The sequence below is a fragment of the Cebus imitator genome, unplaced genomic scaffold, assembly GCF_001604975.1.
Source record: "Cebus imitator isolate Cc_AM_T3 unplaced genomic scaffold, Cebus_imitator-1.0 Scaffold46, whole genome shotgun sequence".
In the NCBI taxonomy this organism is placed as follows: Eukaryota; Metazoa; Chordata; class Mammalia; order Primates; family Cebidae; genus Cebus; species Cebus imitator.
In genome coordinates this window covers 7,879,932-7,902,267 of record NW_016107361.1, presented here as the reverse complement: position 1 = coordinate 7,902,267, position 22,336 = coordinate 7,879,932, and positions in this window count along the sequence as shown.

The window sequence follows — 22,336 nt, the reverse complement described above, 5'->3', positions numbered from 1 at the left end:
AATGGACTTAATATAGATACCTACAGAATACTCCACCCCAAACAATAAAATATATAATATTTTTCATTTGCACATGGCACATATTCTAAAATCAACCACTCAATCAGATACAAAACAATCTTCTGCAAACCCACAAAGCTGAAATCATACCAACCACACTCTCAGACCACAGAGCAATAAAAATAGAAATCAATACTATGAAAAATCCTTAATATCATACCATTATATGAAAACTACTTTTGAGGAAATAATGAGATTAAGGCAGAAATCAAAAAATTATTTGAAACTAATGATAACAAAGGTACAACATACCAGAATTTCTCAACAAAAGCAATGTTAAGAAGGAAGATTATAGCACTAAACTCCCACATCAAAAAGTCAAAAAGATCTCAAATTAATAATCAAATATCCCACCTAAAGAAACTAGAGAAACAAGAACAAACTAACCCCTAAGCTAATGGAAGACAATAAATAACCAAAATCAGAGCTGAACTGAAGGAAATTGACATGCAAAAACCCATACAAAAGATTAATGAGTCCAAGAGTTATTTCTCAAAACAGTAAATAAGACCACTAGCTAGAATAATAAAGACAAGGAGAGAGAAGATACAAACAAACAATCAGAAATGACAGACGGAACATTATCACCAATCCCACAGAAATAAAAATAACCTTTAGAGACTAAACACTTCCATACATATAAGCTAAAAATCCTATACATGATGGCTAAATTTCTGGAAACATACAAACTCCCAAGAATCAGAAAGAAGTTTAATTCCCAAACAGACCAATAATGGTTTTAAAGTCAAATCAGTTTAAAAAGGCTACCAACCAGAAAAAGTCCAGGACCAGACAGATTGACAGCTGAATTCTACCTGATGTATAAAAAAGAGCCAGTACCATTAATACTGAAACTAGTTTTTTAAAAATTGAAAAGGAGGAACTCCCCTTTGACTCATTTTATGAAACCAACATCATTCTGATATCAAAACCTGTTAGTGACCCAAAAAGAAACAAACTTCAGGCCAATATATTTGATAAACATAGATGCAAAAATCCTTAACAGAATCCTAGCAAATTGAATTCAGTAGTACATTAAAAAGCTAATCCACCATTATCAAGTAGCATTTATCCTTGGGATGCAAGGTTTATTCAACATATGCAAATTAATAAATGTGATTCATCACATAAACAAAAAATAAAAATTACAATATTATCTCAAAAGATGCAGAAAAGGTTATTGAGAATATTAAATATCTCTTCATGGTAAAAACACTCAACAAACAGGCACTGATGAAACACACTTCAAAATAATAAGAACTATCTATGACAAACTCGCAGCTAACATCATACTAAATAAGAAAAAGCTAGAAGCATTTTCCTGAGAACTGGAATAAGACAAGGATACTCACTCTCAGCACTCCTGTTCAATATAGTACTGGGAGGCCAAGACAGAACATTCAGGGAAGAGTAAGAAATGAAAGACACCCAAATGTAAAGAGAGGAAGTCAAATTATCTTTGTTTGTAGATAATATAATTATCTACATAAAAAACTCCATAGTGTCTGCCCCAAAGCTCCTAAATATGATAAACAACTTTAGCAAAGTTTCAGGATACAAAATCCATGTATAAAAATCAGTAGCATTTCTATACACCAATAATATTCAAGCTGAGAGCCAAATAAAGAACACAATCCCATTCATAATAGCCACAAAAAGATTAAGATACCTAGGAATACAGCTAACCAAAGAGGTGAAAGGTATCTACAACAAGAATTTTAAAACGTTGCTGAAAGAAATCAGAGATGGCAGAAACAAATGAAAAAACATTCCATACTTATGGATAGAAATCATCAATGTTGTTAAAATGGCCATACTGCCCAAAGTAATTTACAGATTCAATGTTATATCTATTAAACTAAGAATTACATTCTTCACAGAAATAAGAAAAACTTTCATGCTTACAAGAGTTTCAATTCTGGTGGATATCAACTTTTGTTTCAAGATTTTGAATTCCTCTTAGCAATTTTTTGTAGAGTCTAGTATTGATAAATTCCCTTTACATTTGTCAGTACTAGACCTGCCCCAATCAAAAGTCTGAAAAAACAAAACAAAACAAAACAAAACAAAACAAAACAAAAAAACAAAAAAACTTTATTTCTTCTTTATTTCTGAATCTTGGATTTCCTAGATACAGAATTCTTGGCTGACAAAACATAGGAGACTAAACATAGGACCCCAATCCCTAGTGGCCTGTAATGTTTCTGCTGAGAAGTTGGCTGTTAGTCTAATGATAAGTTTTCTTTTTCTGGTTACCTGATGCTTTTGTCTCACCACTGTTAGAATTATTTTCTTCACTTTGACCTTAGACCATCTGATAATTATATCTCTTGGTGATGTTCTTTTTTGTAATGACTTTGAGCATCTTGTATTTGAATGTCTAAATCTCTAGCAAGGCCAGGGAGGTCTTCCTCAATTATTCTCTCAAATTGGTTTTCCGAACGTTTCTATTTAGCCTCAGGAGATACCTGAGACACCAATAATTCTTGGGTTAGGCATTTTACCTGATCCCATATTTCTTGGAGACTTTACTCATTTTTTTCAATTATTTTTTTCTTTATTTTTGTCTGATTAGGTTGAATCAAAAGCCTTGTCTTCAATTTCTGAAGTTCTTCCTTCTATTTGAAGTAGCCTATTGTTAAAACTTTCCACGGCATTTTGTAAGTCCCAAAACGTGTCTTTCATTTCCAGAAGTTTTGGTTGATTTTTCTTTAAAATATATATCTCTTGGAAATTTTTTGTTCATATGATGAATTGGTCTTAAATATTTTTATGTTGATTTTCATCTTTGCCTTATACCTTCTTGTGTAACTTACTGATCAACTATTTGAATTCTCTATCTCATACTTCAAATATTTCATCTTGATTTGACCTGTTTCTGGTGAGTTGTGATCTTTTAGGTTGTTATAGAACCCTGTTTTTCCTATTGCCAGAATTACTTTTTTGGTTACTTCTCATTTAGGTTAACTATTCTAATTATGTTTTAATTTATGTTTGCTTTAACTGTTTTTTTTTTTTTTAATTTTTTCCCCGTGAGGATGTGACTTTCAGGTTTATAGTTTATTGTTATTTAGCTTAGGTTCTAGGTGCTTTCACTGGCAAAGACTTTATATGAGTTCCTTTGTGCAATGTCTTTGTGCAATGTCTTTCTCATTTGCAGGTTGTAGTATCAATATGCTGAGTGTGTGAGCAGGTTCACTGTCTCCTGTGAGGCTGAAAATGCAGAGACCTCATGAAGCTTATCTTGTTTCCCAGAGGTGTACACTTAAAACCCTTTTATCCCTAACCTCAGGCTTTAGGCAAGTAGGAGATGCCCATAGGTACAAACTAGCTGCAGCTAAAGTAGATGGGTAAATGCAACACCCCAACTGTAGGTAGAGGTCCCAACCTTGACAGAGGTGGCTGTGTAAGCTCTCAGTGAAATGCATTCACTGAGTTCTTTTGAGGGAATGATGGAGCCACAAAGAAAGCGATCCACCTCCCAGTCACACTCCTGCCCTGTTGTTCTGGCTATTCAGATCAGACAGGCACCTCTTTTCACCTGCAGAAATATAGATGTTCCATTTAGACAGCGATTTTGACTTTGCCTTTCATGGACACCTGAACCTTCCTGTGAGAATGCAGTCACCCTGAAAAGTTCTGGAAAGGCTATTTGCAAATGCAACCATGCCCAGCACCTATGGAAAAAGCCCTAGCTATGTCTGTAGTGGTAGATAAGGGAGAGAAGTCCCTTCCTACAAGACCCCTCGTGAGTGTCTGGACTCCCTGATTTTTGGGTTGGAGTCACAGATTTTTTCCACAGAGCCCAACACAGCACCTGTGGCTCTAATGAAACTTTCCACAAGCAGACGGTTCCAGGACTCAAGGCAGTTTGGTCTTTTGTCTCATGGGGTGCTTCTTTTGCTTCCTTAATGTAGTACACTACCACTTTCACTAGAGTAGCTGTCCCTGATCACCAGATTACTCTGAATCCTGCTGCTCCTCTGGGCTTAGCCTCCCAGTGGGGCTGCCACACTAAAGATTGCTGCTAGCCAATATCTGCAAGAAATCCAATGATGTGACCTGTCATTGTCACCCAGCATTAAGTATCAGCACCAGCTCTGATGGGCTTGAGAGGAAGGTGACAAAGGTTTTTAGATTTTTTTGGTTATAAATTGGCTCAATGCATTGGGCGATATAGGCATTGGTGATAGCCGAGATTGTGCAAAAGTCTTCTCCTTAATGAGTGCTATATTATTGTGCCTGCAGATATAGTAATGGGCTGTTCCAGTTGGCCTCCAGCAAGGAGGAGGTGTTTGCAAAAGAATGCCAGCTGCAGTGGTAGCCATAGTATTTGCACTTGTGTTATGTTACCCAACGGAGGTGTCTGTTGTCTCAGGCAATGAGTGGGGCCATGGAGCTCCCAAAAGCCCCTAATCACTGTGTTACCTTACCAGGGCAAATGGAGGGGTAAAGCCAGACTGGGGCTGGGTCAGGCAAGTATGTGCTTTGGCTCCTCACATGTGGCTGCAACCACTGGTCCCAGTGGAGATCAGAAAGTGGTTCCCTGACCACAAAAGTGAAGATCCAGGGAGAAGCACAGCTGCCTTTGCTGTGCAAAAGAATTCACATGGAGATGAGAGGTCTCCATGTGGATTCAATGGGCAGTAAGCCCTATTCAGCTCCCGCACTCTTGACAAGGCAAGTCTCACACCCTCATTCCCCCAGTATTCTGCTAACAACAGCTAGCTGGGTTCCAGACAGTCTGCACTCAGAACTCAATAGTACTCCAGGCCATAGCATTTCCAACCAAAACAGAAACCATGACTTTCAGGCTATGCTCCTCCCAGTCTGCCCACAAAGCACGGGTGCCCAACTCCTGTGCCTATGGCTATAGCACACTCCCCTCCATGAACCACTTAGTTCTAACTAGGGATTTATCTCACTCAAGAGTACATAGCAAATCTCAGTTGGGAGTGTCTCTCAACCTGTGACTACCATCTGAGTTAGCTGGCAGACTTCTGCAAGGTCCCCTGTTTGGTAGGATCAAAAATGGCTTTCCTCTGTCCCTGCTGGAGGTCTTGGAGTGCACACAAGACATGTCTTGATTACACTCCTTCTCATATGTTCCTCCCTGCTCACTAAATCAGCTCCAGTGCTGGGTAGGGATAAGGCATTCCCCTATGACCTGGATTGCCTGGCTCCTCAGTGGGAATGTGTGTCACAGAGGCAGTTTCTCCTCCTCTCATGCACTGAAGACTCACAGCTTTGTCTGGTTTACAGTGTAGGCAGCTGCCTGCCACTTCTTTCAAAAGGCCTATGGTTTATTTTAGTTTTTTTTCTGTTAAGTTCCTGTGTTGCTTCTTGAAGAAAAGCTCATGGCATCAATCTCTACACACTATTTTGTCTTTCCAAAATAGTGAAGCATTTTGGGAAGACATGCTAACAATATCTCCAATCTGCCATCTTAGGGAAAAAACAAAAAAGCAAATTTTCTTTATAAACGTCCAGCTAATACATATTTAGATGTTGCAGGATACATATTGTATATTTTACATACTCTTTTTGTTGCTATTGTTGTTAATCATTTAAAAATGTAAAATGATTCTTAGCTCACAGGCTAAGAATGGGATATATTTGTCACTTTTTGCCTTATGAATTAGAGCTCTCATTTATAATACTTCTTATTCAATACTACTATAAAAGTTGTATTATTTTATTACAACTGTCTAAGAAAGGCAAAAACAAAAATTATATTGAAAGCGTATTTTCCTTAATGATAATAATTATGTAGGGATAAAAATTACATAATTCAGCATTTGTAGTGGAATAAGATGGAAAATATAAATTACTAGTTTTCACAGTTTACAGAGGTGGTATATTGATGGTATGTGGCAAAATACTATTTTATTGTTGGTGTTTATAATTAAACAAATACGTTTTTATAGAAGAGTAAGTACTTCTGAAGGATATGAATTTTCCAAACTACTGCAAGTGTTACGTCAATAAAAACAAATGAAGTCCTCATTAAAAGTAAAATGAAACTCAAGAATAAAAGCTGAGAAATAGGAAGCATAAAATAAGTACAACCAAGCATATTATCTTTTGAAATATGGCCAAATGACTTAAAATGTCACGCTATATTCCAAGGCTTTAAGATACATGTGTGTATATATATGTATATATATCTTACATATATATGTGTACATACAGATATATATGTACATACAGATATATATATATATATATATATATATCTTTATGTGTGTGTGTGTGTGTGTGTGTGTGTGGTGTGTTATTTAAAAATTAAAATCCAAATTTAAGAAGCTATAATATCAAGATGATTTAAAATTATTTATTTTTAATTATTTATTTATAAATTATTTAATATCAAGAAGATTTAAAAATGTATAAATTAAATTTTGTAGTAATAGTATCTGATGAGTTAGATTTTACTGAAAAAAAATTTTGAATGATTAAAAAAATTGTCTTAAATGAAATATGAGACACATTGAAGAATTACAAAACAAAACAAGTCATAGTAAAACTTTTTCATACTATCAAATGTAACAGGCCAAAAAAGTTAAAAAGAACATTAGAAGAAATAACAGTAAGACTGGAGAAAAAATAAATAAATTCTTTGTCAGAGAAAAAATAAATAAATAATTCCAAAGAACCTGATTAATATAAGGTCATTTTAACAGACTCATATCAAAAACTTGTGCTACAATGTGAGAAATTTTCTTTTCATTTAAATACTTTTGCAATATTTTTAATTTTATTATACTCTAGGTCACAAAATTGAGAAAGTTAAACATTTATGCAACATTCTCAAAACACAGTGTGAAAAACTAGAAATTTATAATAAAGGCATCCACCAAAATAACCATTAACTTTGAAATTAATAAGTAAAATAATTATTTCTGTGAATTTGTTTTGAATGAATCTCTGTAGTTTTGGATATGTTGCTTTCGCTATTGCTACATTTGAAGTATTCTGTTTACAAATTTTTCTCCTTAGTACAAGAAGATTTGCAATTTTGTAAAAAGACTGTACACAATGTCATGGGAAAAATAATTGATTACTGTAGAAAAATAAAATCAGTTCAAATAAATTTCTAGCCCACGGATTTTCAATATAGAACAATGATGGAACCCACAGCAGAATGAGACATTTTTTGTTTGAATCGTTGCTTCATGACTTCCTAGCCATGTGATGTGGGCCAATTATCTTACCTCTCTGAGCTCTACTTTCCTCTATTGTCACATGAGAAAAGTAATAATATTTATCTAATTTATTATGTGATTTTAAATGTTAATTAAAATAAAATGTGTAAAGTGCTTAAGTATTCTTTGGCCCATATTGCTGCCAAGGCAATTAACAGTAAGTCTAAAATTCTCATTTATAATTTATATTTCAACCAAGCAAACACAATTACTAAGAAAGTCCATTGCAGCTACCCTCAAAGTAAGAGCTTACAGAAGAAAGAAAAAAGTTCTGGTCTTAGATGCAATCTGATTTGGGAGCTGATGTCCAATAAGGAAGCAGTCTCAGATGTAAAGAGAAAACAATTATGAAAATGACATTATTCTCATCATCAATGTAATTTTATAAGTAATTATATTCACTATACTATACTAAAGACATTTCTTCCAATGAGGGCACAATTTTGGATGTTAAAATGGTCAAGAAACTGAAACAAACACATTTGACAAAGAAAACCACATGCTAAGGAAGAAACCCAGTTAGAAAACCACAAAAGTTCATTAAAGAAAGAAAAATCGTTTCTTCTAGTCTGTTCATTATCACTTTATACAATGGACATATAACTACTTTATATGATTAATTTGGACTTTCAATTACAGGGCCTCACAACGTGACTTAGATATATGTGTGTGTATACACAGATACACATGCAAATATAATCTATAAACCAAAAGGTATCTGAAACAGGTCTCACTCAATTAAGACAGTTCATTTTGCTGAGGTTAAGAAGGTGCCCATGACACAGACTCAGGAGGTTTTGGTGACAGATGTCTAAGGTGGTTGGGGCACAGCTTGAATTTTTATTAATACATTTTAGGGAGACATGAGACATCAATCAATATATGTAAGATGTACTTTGGTTTGATCCAATGTACTTTGAGGACAACTCTAAGTGGAGAGGAGGCTTCCAGGTAGGTAGGTCATAGGTCATAGGTAGATCAGAGACAAAGGGTTGCATTCTTCTGAGAATCTGATTAGCCTATCACTGAATGCAAAATTTACAGTAATAAACACTTATGCCTTAGTGAAACAATGGGGCAAAGGAAGCAATCAGATATGCATTTGTCTCTATGTGAGCAAAGGGATAAGTTTGAGTTCTACCTGTCTTTTGTCCATAAGGAATTTATTGGTGGGCAAATTGTGAGGGAGGTATGTAGCTTTTAAAAATCTTTGTGCTATCTTATTTAGGAAGAGAATGGAAGGCAGGTTTCCAAGTGCAGTTCTCAGCTTGACTTTTCCCTTTGGCTCAGTGATTTTGGAGAGGTTTATTTTTCACAAATCCATCCTTTCATCAAAAAACATTTAATGAGCAAACACTATATTCCAGTTCCACTGAGGACACTGTGGTAAACTAAATGAATAAAAATACCTGATCTCTTCTCAGGCTGGTGTTGAAANAAAAAAAAAAAAAAAAAAAAAAAACAAGAAAAGGAACAAAAAGAAAACACCCAACCACATGGATCTGACGATTTGGTAGTTGTCTTATTGTCTCAGTCCATTCAACCTGCTATAATAAATTACTATAGACTGAGTGGCTTATAAATAACAGAGATTTGTTCACAGTTTTAGGTTCTGGGAGGCCCAAGATCAAGGTACTGGCAAATTGTGCAGCTGAAAAAGGCAAACTTCATAGAAGGCCATCTTCTCATTGTGTCCTCAAATGGCAGAGGGGACAAAGGAGCTTTCTGATGCCTCTTTCTAAGAGCACTAATACCATTCATGAAGTTTCTGCCCTCATGGCCTAACCACTTCCCAAAAGCCCCACTTCCTAATACTATCTCATTAGGGATTAGTTTCAACCTGTGAGTCTTGGGGGAAGGGAGACACAAACATCTGGTCTACAGCAGTAGTATTATAAGTTTTCTCCCTATCTGGGCAATTGGAGTCTTGTTTGCAAATACAGTATCCCAATAATTTTTGAGGCTGAGTCACTCAGATGGTGGATGAAGCATTAAATACTGTCAGTAAGTTCCCACTGCTGAGAAAACAAGAATTGCTGTGGTTTCTTTAGGCGTGAACCAAGGCTATTATTATCTTGTAGCTTTTACATCAATTTTGGGAGCTATATAGCATACTTCCAATAACATAATTTAAAAAAAAAAATATTTGCAGGAAGTATTGAGAGGTAGATTTTATTGATTGCAATCAAAGAGGCTTAATTAGCACCAAAGCTCACACCAGGATGGGTTTGGAAAACATAGACTTAAGGAAAGTAAGGCATTCAAAGTTGGTTATTAGAAAATAATAGACACCGAGGGGGAGGCTTGAAGCCAATGGCATATTGTGGTAAACTAAGTCATTAAATCATATAAGCCAATTGAGAGTGAAGCTCACAAGGATTACATACTTATTCTGTCACTAATTTAGCACAGCTGCTGTCAATTAAGCCATTAACAAAGACGCTGTCCATTGGGTTGGATAATTTGGCTGCACCAGAACACTGGATAACCTAATGTGACAAATTCAAATTCTAAAGTTCTTGCCCCAAGACATGACCATGCTGAAAAGAACCATTTAGCTGCTGTTGTAAAAGGATTGAGAACACAAACAAACATTCAGAAATATGCAGTTAGTTGCCAGATTAGCCACTAGTTTAATTCACAACTTTATCCTCTCTCTACTGGGAAAATTAAATGATTTTGGCAATTGTAATAATATGGAAAGCTTTGAAGGACTTGGGTAACAAGAAAAACTAAATCTTGAAACACTGTGTATCGCATTTTACTTCTTGCGGAGGCCACTCCTATTTCATAAAAGAAAGCTCATCTTCCCCAAGAATCTTCAGTCTCTGTTCTTATTTAGTAACCAAATTCAAGCATGGCCATTACTGGTGGTAAAGGGGTACAAAAAATGCAGAAAGTTTGGGGAACAGAATAGTTTAATAAGAAATGATTTCTAATGTTGGATAAATAGCAGGTCCTATATCTAATGAGTATTTGTGGAAATAGACTTTTGAAAGTGTTCAAACATGTGAAATGAACCAAAAGTTTGAAAAAAAAAAAAAAAAAGAATGTATTGACACTGGAGCACTCTGCAGATTCAAGTAGCTAACTTAAATTCTAACCAATTTTGGGGCAGAAAATATGAATGAGAACTGTACTCTAAGTATTCAAGCTAAATGGTATCAATATTTCATAATCTCTTATTCTAAAAAAAAATTCAAAATGCAAATATTTTGGAAGATAAGGAAGCTGGATCAGCTGATCATGAGTTTTCAATATATCTTTTCCTTCCTTGGGTCTCCAAGTATCTCTAAAACATTTTCCTTTCTTCTTTGGTTGAAATCTAGCATGTTTAGGGAAGTGGCAAAATTTAAATGAACAAAGTTGAGTTTGCAATTTGCTTCAGGACTGGAATACTGGTCAGAAGTCAACAATTGAATGAGTTCCCCTTATATAAGCAGGATGGAGAGAGAACCACAAAGGCTAAGCACAGAGGTAGTACTTAATCACAAGACAAAATGTATGACAGGAATCAGGGAAGAGGAACAAAAAAAACAAGATATTTGGTAATGGCCTGATTATGGAGGTTTCTTAGTAGTTAGTTAATTATAAAATTCCCAGAAATGATATCAGTAAGAACTTCATTGACATTTTAAGTGATTCATATAAAGAAAAAAATAGAAACAACAGATAACAATAAATGCAAATAAACTACAGAAATGAATGTGTAACAAGACAACTACATGATAGTAATCAGTTTAATCTATTATTTAGACCTGATTTAATTTAGAGCTTGAGCGTCCTTAAATGAAAGGTTTCCCAGATGCCTTTAAGGAAGGAAAAAATAGTCTATAAAAATTTCTATGTAATTTTTCACAGAAATCAAAAAAATAATCATTAGATTTATGTGGAACCATAAAAGACCCTGAATAGCCAAAAAGAACAAAGCTAGAGGTATCACACTCTTTGATTTCAAAATACCCTAAAAAGTGATAGTAATCAAAGCAGCATGATACTGGCATTTAATCCGACAAATTGACCAATGGAACAGAATAGAAAGCTCAGAAATAAACACACACAGTTATGGTCAATTGATTTTTGAAAAAGGCGTCAAAAGCAAAAGAGCACCCAATGGGGAAATAACAGTCTCTTCTATAAGTGATGTTGGAAAACTGTTGGCCCAAATGCAGAGGAATAAAATTGGTTAATTATTTCACAATATATACAAAAATCAACTAAAAATGGATTAAGAACTTAAATGTGAAACATGAAACTGTAAAATGACTAGAAGAAAACATAGGGAAGAAGCTCCACAACCCTGGCCTGAGCAAAGATATTTTTGGATATAATCCTTAAAGCACAGGCAACAAAGCAAAAATAGACAAATGAGATGGCATCAAGCTAAAAATCTTCTGTGCAACAGGGAAGCAATGAACAAACTGAAGAAACAACCCACAGAATGGGAGGAAACATTTGCAAACCATTGGATTGTTTGTCAATGTATGACTGAATAAAGAAAATTTGCTATATATATATGTAATGGACTATTATTTGGTCCTTAAACAGAAGAGAATACTGTCATTTGTGACAGCCTGAATGAAGTTGGAGGCCACTCTATTAAGTGAAATAAGGTAAGCACAGAAAGAAGCACTTCATGATCTCATTTATATGTAGAATCTAAAAGAGTTGGACTCATAGAAGTAGAGATGATTAGAATGATGGTTACCTGAGGTTGGGAGGTAGAGGCAGAAAGGAGAAAATGGGGAGCTGTTCAATGCATACAAAGTGTTAGACAGAAATTTTGCATTTTGAGATCTATTACAAAGCAGGGTGACTATAGTCAATAATAGTTATGGTATATTTCAAAATATTTAAGAGCAAATTTCAAATGTCATGTCATAAAATGGATAGGCAAATGACATAATGTATGTATCGATTAGCTTGATTTAATCATTCCACTTTTTAGACACCATCAACACATTACATTGTATCCATGAATATACAATTATAATTCGTCAACTAAAAACTATTATTATTATTATAGGTCTTCATGACCAAAACACCTTCTAAAGATCTTACTTCTTAATACTGTTACAATGGACAATTGCATTTCAACATGTGTTTGGGAGAAGACAAATCCAAGACATAGCACTTTTAAATATTTAACCAGTTTGTATAAATTAAAATTATTAAATAAGAATAATTATTCCCATAATACCAAGGAAAATAGGTTGAACTAGAGTAAGTTATTGTATATAGCTATTAAATCCTAGGCATTCTACTAGATTCACCTATATATTTATAACTTTCTCACATAATTTAATCATCATGATCATCCTAAATGTAAGCAAATACTGATATGAGCCTGAAAATTAAACGTATTATTTCTATTATCTGGATCTGTCTTATTTGTAGTTATATTCATAGGTTTAGTTTAGAGGTTCTAGATAAGAAAAGTATACTATTATCACCATATATTAACTTTTACCATTAAAGTTTTTCAAAACTATCATATAAGGCAGGAAAGGTTTAATTGGGTTGAGTAGACAGAAAAGTATCTACATATAGAATAAATGTAGAGGGATTCATTGAGCCAGGAACAAATTAGACTATGGTTGAGAAGATACCTGATAAAATAAAAGCCAAGTTTCCCTAATTCAAACTTCTTTCTCCATCTTTACTGACTCTATTGGGATAAGTAGCCTCTGATAATAAAAAGGAAATAATGCTCTCTGTCTTTAGCAAACTTCCTCTAGGTAGTGCTATTTTTAACATATGCTGTAAGGTGCATGAGTTATGAAAAAATTGGTTATAGAATCAAATAACCTTTTAAAACATTGAATATTCTACTTATCTCCTAGAGATTCACAGTGAACTCACCAACTTAAAAGCCCTGAAAAAAAAAAAAAAATGAAGTTTAAAAAAAAACCCATCAAGTTGCCACGCTTTTCCAAATGCATTTGACTGTGCTCTGCTTTTATCATCTAACATCCGTTTTCCCAGTCAACTCATGTGGGGCAAAACTGATAGCTACCTTTTCCCACATAGAATAAGAATGATTCTGAGGACAGTCTTAGCCAACATTTGTAAAAAATCAAGGGTTAGAATGATATCCTTACAGCTCTGCTAATTAGGTTACCTTTTGAAAACACTGTTAAGTCACAATAAATTTACAGTACAATGATTTTAAGACTTTCTATGCTTGCAACTAGCCTAAAATAGAAAAACTGGGAATGGTAACACATTTAATTATTTTATGGGGCTGAAAAAAGTGAATTTAACACAAAAGTACCCAAGCCATACCTGTATTCTGCCCTCTTGAAACAGCGTGAAAGCTGTTATGGAGAATCACAGAAAAAGACATCCAACCACGGAAATATAATAAAGTACATCATATTTTTCTCCTTTTATTTTCAATTTGACTTCAATTAAACACACCAGACTCATAAAATCTGGCAAAACTAGATAATGACTTTTATTTTTCTAATAAAACAGAAGGCTGTCAAAATACATTTCTTCAAATTATCTCAGTTGCACTTACTAAAAGTAAAGTGTTCTTCCCCACCCCCAATAGTTTTATCCGGCATGCCAGTAACAATGTTCTTCTTTTATTAATACACTGGACTTCGCAGACAACAACCTCATTACATGCTCTTTGTCCTTTTCTGCCCCCAAAAGGCATTACCATTTGCATTTTCCTCAAGTTTGATAGAATAGTACACTAAGTAGGGGAAAAAGGAAAAAAAGAAAAAACAAAAAGAAAACATAAAATAGAACCTAAGAGACGATTTTGCACATCTGTTCCTGCTGGTGTTCTTTCATTCTTTCTCATTTATAATTAATGAAAAATAATGGTGCTGACACAAGTTAATTACTATGAAAAATTACAGTTTATGCTATTCATTATAATAATGGCAAATTACTTGAGATTTTCAAACACTGTTCCTAAGCAATTAGAAGTGTTCATAAGGAGTTCACCTGTGAAATTTTTTCATCTGCGTTTGCATTCTGTGAAGTGAAAAAACACCCAATGTTTTTCATTAGCAGCAGAGATAACACAGCAAGAGATATTAATCATAGAGTCCTGTACCTGAGAAAACATTTAAAACAAATTGGGATTGTGTAGTTGAAGTAGAGGTCAAAACAATACACAAAGATATTCATTACAATCAAACTATTCTCAACAGGTTCAAAGGGACTATTAAATCTGTTTCATTTAGTAATAATTTGGCATAACTAATTAGAATTACTATCTTGTCCTAGTTTACCGAAATATTAAATTATTGATTTTAAAATTAGAATTAATATCTTTATAATTAGCACAGGCAACTTAGAGGATCATTTCTCCTCAAATTTGCTTTTCTTATAAACCTATAAATTGTAAAACAAATGCACTAGTCCCCAGGTTACTGATAGTAACTTATGCCTAAAAAATACTAATTAGGCCTAATACGCCTCTGTAAATGTATTAAGTCATAAACATCTCTGTGAAATTTTTGGTCTGTTATAGATACAAAGTAACCTAAACAGGAATAACCTCATTTTGTCTTATTTAGCTTTGTGGCAAAGTGGCTATACATATCTACCTGTTTTGTTTTACTATTAAATTATTCAGGCAATGCAAAAAAATAGAAGGTTCAAGACAGTAAAAAATGCTCCATATTATTTATAATATTTTCATTTAATTATTCTTCTATGAATACATTGATATAAGTCAATTGCTAAGGGTAAAGAAAAATAAATATTAAGCTCTTCTGAAAATGCAAGGAAAAATGCATGAATTCCATTCACTAATATTAGTCAATTATTTCTGCTAATAATTAGATTTTAAACAATTGATCAAAAATATTCAACATTCCTATAAGAATTCTGCTTCTCTCCATAGCTCATCATATAGCTTTAAAAAGGAATTACAAATATATTACTATGTTGTAGATTTTGAGCTGATATACTTAGAAATTATTAACTGCCTTATTTTGAATGGTATTATCCCCTTTTGTAAACACAAATGTGTTGTAAACACAAATGTTAAACAAGTCAAATCAGTAAGCAAAACTGAACATGTTTAAAGAAAATTACTGTATAAGAAAATAAATGTCTTAGTAACTCTTACAATTTTAGACTGATTAGACTATCAGAAGTAAACATTTTTGAAGCACAAGGAAAGTTTATTATAATTGTATTTTTTTTTTCTGCTTTCAGATATGGATGATTGTGGGTGGTGAAGTTAAACATCAACACTATCGCCTCCTCTTCTTTATTTAGCTGCTTATCTTTGGGTTGGTTGCATTCTCATCAACAATCTCTCCATGTGGTTGCAAAGTGACACTAACAGTTCTAATGTCTTTAATTTTTGATATTTCCAATGATAGGAGTTGGTGAACGTCAGAATAAAAAGGAATAGCAACCGCTAGTTTGAAAGGCAACAGTAACTTGAAATAGACTTACAACTTGTTTGACACCTAATTTTATGAATACATTAGTTCTCTCTTAATCTAAGTTTCCACTCTCTGTGGTTTCAGTTACCTACAAGTAACTAAGGTAGAAAAATATTCAATGGATAATTTTGAAATAAACAATTCAGAAGTTTTACACTGCACAAAATTCTGAGTATTGTGATGAAATCTTGTGCCACCCTGCTCCATCTTGCTTGGGATGTGAATCATTCCTTTGTCTGGTGTATTCATGCCATGTCAGCTACCCAAGTGTTAAGTCACTTAGTAGCCATTCACATTATTGGATTGACTGTCACAATATCTCAGTGCTTGTGTTCAAGTAATCCTCATTTTACTTAGTAAATGACCCCCAAAGCAAGACTTATTGGCATATTATTATAATTTTCTATATGATTATTGTTAATTTCTTAGTTTCCCTAATTTATAATTTAAGCTTTAGCATAAGTGTGTATGTATAGGAAAAAACATAGTATATGTAAGCCTCAGTACAATTCATGGTTTCAACCATCCACTGGGAGTCTTGGAATGTATCCCTTAAAGATAAGGGGTTGGGGCTACTGTTGATAAGACTGATGTTTTATTTGTTGGTTGTGTATAAACGAAAATTTCTAGGTTCAATATTAATAAAATAATGAACTATAATGACCACTTTTGCTTACAGTGTTAAGTGTGTGTTATGGCCAATATACTATTTTATTCTCTTATTAGAACTATGATATAGAATGTCCTCTTGTCACTGAAGACATAACTGATAATTAGACATTTCAATAAATTGCCCAGGATCAAACAACTGGCAGGCAACTGACCTTATTTACCTTATCACAAAATTATTTTGTCATAGTTTTTATTAATTCTATTTTACATAAGCTATATTTAAACATAATAGCAAATGATTTTACTAAAGAAGATAATTACACTTTATTAAGAGAAGTTCTAAATATTACCTTGGAAAAAGATTATATGCAGATATCTGCTAGTATTGCATCTTTTTTGTATTGTATTGTAGGATTCTACTTACTTTTTGGAGACATTACATTTGAGAAAAAATCTGGTGATATGTTAAAACAAAATTGTGAACTAAAGCATGCTTACATTCAGCAGTTCAGAGACAGGTTAATTTTTTTCAATGAAGACTTGGCTATGTACAGCATGTTAGTCTCTCAGGTAATCTAGATTAAATATTTTAATTTTAGTGAATGCATCATGGAATTTTAAACTAGAAACTGGAAGTTGAACCAAGGATAGTTGTGAATACATCTTTATATATTGTATAATTTTGTATTATATACTTCATATGTTTATTCTATGAATTCATTTCTCTATAGGATGTCCTCCTTTACTAAATGTTTTTCCTTATATGTTTAAGAATTCATGAATATAATAATCTGCAAAAAATTATCTAATATAAACATGCCAAGTCTTTCAGAATGTATATATATACACATATATGTGTATATATATATAAATGTATATGAATTATAGAGTACAAATATATACAGAATATATGTATATATAATAGAATACAAACAAGGAAGCAATTACCCCAAAAAAGTTAAAACCTATCTAGATACTTTGCAAGTCATATCTTGCAGAGATGTGCAAAAAAACCTGCAATATATTATTTTCTTTAAATAAAATGATATTTGGTCCCTAGTGACCATTTTACTGAGTTCACACATTTCATTACAGTCATTTGGGAAGTTGTTCACAAATCTGGGAAAGGTGAGATTATATAATTATCAAAAGTTAGAAAAAGAGCTTCAAGTCTCTGTAATGGTCATAGTGATATAATTATTGTAGCATCTGAAAATGGCACTACTAATTCTCTAAAAAATGTGTGCTTGATTAGTTTTGGGGAGTCCTTCAAAATGCCCATGTAGCTCTAGAGTTAGTGTCAGGGTTGGATACTAGAAGGACTGAAGACTGCTTCCCTTCACCAGACCATTGATTTTTATGCTTGGGCCAGCTGTGGTGGCTCATGTCTGTAATCCCAGCACTTTGGGAGGCCGAGGTGATTAGATCACCTGAGGTCAGGAGTTTGAGACCACCCTGGTCAACATGGTGAAACCCCATCTCTACTAAAAATACAAAAAAATAGTCCTGTGGGGTGGTTCATGCCTGTAGTCCCAGTTACAGGTCCATGTCTGTAGTCCCAGGCTGAGGCAGAAGAATGGCTTGAACCTCGGAGGCAGAGGTTGCAGTGGGCCAAGATCATGCCACTGTACTCCAGCCTGGGCAACAGATTGATACTCGATCTCCAAAAATAAAATAAAATAAAATTTATGCTTGGCTGCAACCTGGAGATAATGATATCTTACTCTAATGCCATTGAAGGTGCTATAGATGTGGGCACAGTCTTGGCACACTCTCCCTAACTATATCTCACAGATGATTTCCCAAGAGGCCCTGCCTCTGTCCAAATAGCCACTATAGATCATGATATAGGATTTTGCTCCTTAGAGGCCTGGAAATGTTTGTTTCCATCCCAGTTTTGTAGAACCATTGATTCTTTTTCCTCTAGAAGCTTCCATAATGAGCTTCTCTCACAAAGTATTGTCCTCAGAGAGGCTTTGTTTTTGTAAACAAAAGCTAGAAAAATAGGTTTGCTTTACATATTTTTCACATAAATCTTGCCAGAGGCAACTAAAACACTCCTATAAATTGCATTAAGTAAGCTCCTACTTTCCTCAAGACAACTGTAATTCCAGCACTTTGGGAGGCTGAGGCAGGTGGATCACCTGAGGTCAGGAGTTTGAGTGCAGCCTGACTAACATGGTGAAACCCTATCTCTACTAAAAAATAGAAAAATTATCCAGGCAACGCACAGAGATCACAGAGATGGTCCTCCATTTCTGATAGGTTTAAGTCCCGATAAGTCCATTGTAAGTAAAAAATATTGTTAAGCCAAAAATCCATTTAAAACCCTGATAAACTAATGGTAATGTTAAAATATTGCAACTTGAATCAGAACCATCATATACCCAGATGCTGTTCAAATTACAGTAGGGTTATGTCCTGATAAACCTATCGAGAAGTCAAAAAATACTAAGCCAAAACACTCCAGATCGGGGACCATCTCTGTGTGTATATACATATACATATGTGTGTGTGTGTGTGTGTGTGTGTGCATTTGTGTGTGTGTCTGTGTATAGTCATGCACTGCATAATGACTTTTTGGCCAATGACAGACCTCATATATGACAGTGGTTCCATAAAATTAAAAATGGAGACGAAGAATTCCTTTTACTTAGTGATGTCATAGCCCTGGTAATGTTGTAGCAGAACCTATTACTGCAGTATTTGTGGTGACGCTGCTGTTAACAAACCTGCTGCACTGCCAGTTGTATAAAAGTACAGCATATACAATTATGTACAGTACCTAACAGTTGTTACTAATAAATGACTATGTTACTGGTTTATGTATTTACTATGCTATAATTTTTATTGTTATTTTAGAGTGTAGTCTTACTTATATAAAAAGTTAATGGTAAAATGGCCTCAAATACATCCTTCAGGAGGTATTTCAGAAGACATTGTTATCATACATGGCAGCTCCAGGCACGCTATTGCTCCTAAAGTCCTTCCAGTGGGACAAGGCCTGGAGGGGGAAACCAGCTACATCATGACAGCACATATATATGACTTTGTGTAGGCCTAGGCTAAAGCATGTGTTTGTGCCTTAGTTTTTAATGAAAAAGTTTAAAAAGTAAAACAAAACCATACATAGAAAAAGCTTGTAGAATAAGGATATTCCACACTCATATATATAAAGATATAAAAAATATAACTATATACAAAAAATAAGAAAAATATTTATTTTGCAACTCTCCAATGTGTTTCTGTTTTAAGTGTTATTTTAAGAGAGTAAAAATTTTTATAAAGAAATTATAGTAAGCTGAGGTTAACTTATTTTTGAAGAAAGAAAATTTTATATAAAGTTGGCTAGGCATGGTGGTTCATGCCGTAATCCTAGCACTTTGGGAGGCCAAGGCAGGAAAATTGCTTGAGCTCAGAAGTTTGAGACTAGCCTGAGAAACATAGCAAGATCTCACCTCTACTAAAAAAAAATTTTAAAAGCCTGGCACAGTGACTCATGCTTGAAATCCCAGCACTTTGGGAGACCAAGGAAGGTGGATCATCTGAGGTCGGGGGTTTGAGACAAGCCTGACCCACATGGTGAAACTTCATCTCTACTAAAAATACAAAAAACGTAGCTGGGCATGATGGTGGGCACCTGTAGTCCCAGCTACTGGGGAGGCTGAGGCAGGAGAATCATTTGAACCCAGGAGGTGGAGGTTGCAGTGAACCAAGATCATCATGTCACCGCACTACAGCCTGGGTGTCAGAGCAAGACACTGTCTCAAAAAAAAAAAAAAAAAAAAATTAGCTGGGCATGGCGGCATGCCCCCATATTTCCAGCTACTCAGGATGCTGAGTCAGGAGGATTGCTTGAGACTGGGAGATGGAGGAGGCTGCAGTGAGCCAAGTATCCTACATAGGTGTAACATTTTTTATCTTTTGTACTGTATTTTTACTGTACCTTTTCTATGTTGAGATAGTTTTAGATAGACAAATACCATTGTGTTTTGTTTACAATATTCAGTACAGCAATATGTTGTACAGGTTTGTAGCCTAGGAGCAATAGGCTATACTTCATAGCTTAGGTGTGTAGTCGGTTATACCATCTAGGTTTATGTAAGTACACTCTATGAGCTACACATAATGATAACATCACCTAATGACACGTTTCTCTAAATGTATCACTGTTAGGCAATGCATGACTCTATGTATTTAAGGTGCTTGGTAGGATAGAGAGATGACTGAGGAGAAGGGAGCTAATATGTATGGAATGCCTACTATGTATTTTATTTCTTCAAATACCTTCATGATGTTCACAGTGATATAAGTTCTACCACCAGAAGGAAACTAAAGCTTACTGAAATGAAATAACCAAATCTATGCCTCATTGTTAGTGACATAGCTTTCAGCTGAAGCTTTATCTGTCTTATTCAAAACTCTATATTTCTACTTTACCACTGTTCCCAAAATTTAGTCATTTGGTATGTACCATATTGATAGATTTCACCAAGACTTTGGATAAATTAAACATCTCATGTGTCTGCCACCATGGTTATAATGACATATCCTGGAATATACTCTCATTCCATGGATAGATATCTTACCCATAACTCCCAGCCTGCCAGTTCTGTGGAAAAGTGTCCTATCTGACTCCTAGACTCCAGAACTGCTCCTGTGGTTTATAGAGTTTAAACACCCTTTAAAGAGAGCCCAATTATAAGGACAAATAAGTCAAGTTCACCCTTCTCTATATCCCTCTTTATATTATTCTTCAGAGAGATGTACATTGTGCTACAATAGGGTTGAAAAGTTATGCCTTCATTTCTTTTAGAGACGAAAAGTGTAGGTAGTAAGGTTTAGAAACATTTGAAAAAGATTTTTCCCAACTATCACATTGACAAATGCAAAAGAAGAAGTAGAAGAACAAAAAGGAGGAGGATGAAGAGAAGTGAAAAACAATGCAATAGGGCTTGAAAAAATAGGGATGAAAACAACAGAACAGCAGGCAGGGGACAGAGACCTTGAGTTAGTCACATGCTTTTAGGGCTGGTACTAAGGTTGGCACTAAGAATTAGGAGCCTGGGCATGTAAAGCAGAGAGGGCTGGATGTCACATGCTAAGTGGGTGTAGGGTTGTTTGGGGGATGAGCTGCAGAGAGCAGAAAAGGGTGTGCTGAATGACAGACCTGAAGGAAGAGGCAAACTGCATCTGAGGGGAAAGCGCAGGATGGGAGGATGGAGGAAACTCAAAGGAGCTGAAGACTGGAAAGGAGACATCAAAGTGTGAAGGAGGGCATGCTGTGGGAGGTAGTGCTGAGGACTGGCAGGTAAAAAGTAGCTAGAGGCTATAATGGTGGGAGCAGAGCAAGCCAAACCATCACTTCCAGAGAAGAAATGAGAACTAACCTGTATTTCAGAATGCATCATGTTGATTCCTTTAGGAGTAATAGAAAATAATAATCAAATAAGTGTTCAGGTTCTCTGATGTTTTGTCAGTTGGCCTGTGCATGAGTCTCTTGTCTTACTGATTTTTAGCCTCAGATAGAGACAAAAGCACCAGATGACTTACTTACATCATACAGTTGTTGATTACATAGATATATACATTAAAATGAAAGTATATGTTACAAAACATATTTAATCCAAAGTGTTCATACATAAATAAAAATAGTTATATTTGATCATATATTTATATAATAAATAAAAAATATAATTTATTTGGTTAGCAATACCAAATTAGTTATATATTTGTTATTTATTACATTAACATATTACTATATATATAACTATTTTATACTTTAAGGTTTGAATATAAAATTTAGATTATTATAGATTAATATCTGATACATATGAGAATGTAGTTTGGCATAATCCAATTCAATATGAACTATAACTATTTTTAATAACAAAAAAATGAAAGGAGGGAGGAAATGGAGAAAAGGAAGGTAAAAGAGAAGGAGGAAGGGATACAGGAGAAAAGAAAGATATAAAAATTTAGTAAATTTATATACAGAATATAAATACTAGTAAGTATGTTTTTACTATTTGAAAGGAT